Genomic DNA, 465 nt, shown 5'->3' on the forward strand with positions numbered 1-465 from the left:
CTCAACACTTAATGCTGAATCACCCCTAATTAATCGATTACAGGATGAAGATAATCGATTAACAGAACAAACTTAATCAATTAACAGAACAGAGATAATCGATTAACGCAACAGTCTTAATCGATTAAACAAAAACAGTAAGCTTTAGACAGATACGATTAATTGCACAATAGTTAACCGATAATGAAACGAATAACAAAGCTTACAGATTTTATATCAGAGTATCATTCAGTATAGCACAAGTACAGAATGTATCAATTAATTCCACTATACTAGATAATCGATTAAAAACAGTAAAGAGAGAGAGAGAGAGAAAAATCTTGCAACGCGAATTTTAATCCTGGTTCGTTTGCTTGTCCACTGCAAACTACATCCAGGCCTCCCGGCTGACTTGGGAGATTTCCTTCACTATAATTGAATCAATGTATTTACATGCACATCATCCAATTACAACACTTAGAAAAT

The sequence above is a fragment of the Lupinus angustifolius genome, chromosome LG01, assembly GCF_001865875.1.
Source record: "Lupinus angustifolius cultivar Tanjil chromosome LG01, LupAngTanjil_v1.0, whole genome shotgun sequence".
NCBI lineage: Eukaryota > Viridiplantae > Streptophyta > Magnoliopsida > Fabales > Fabaceae > Lupinus > Lupinus angustifolius.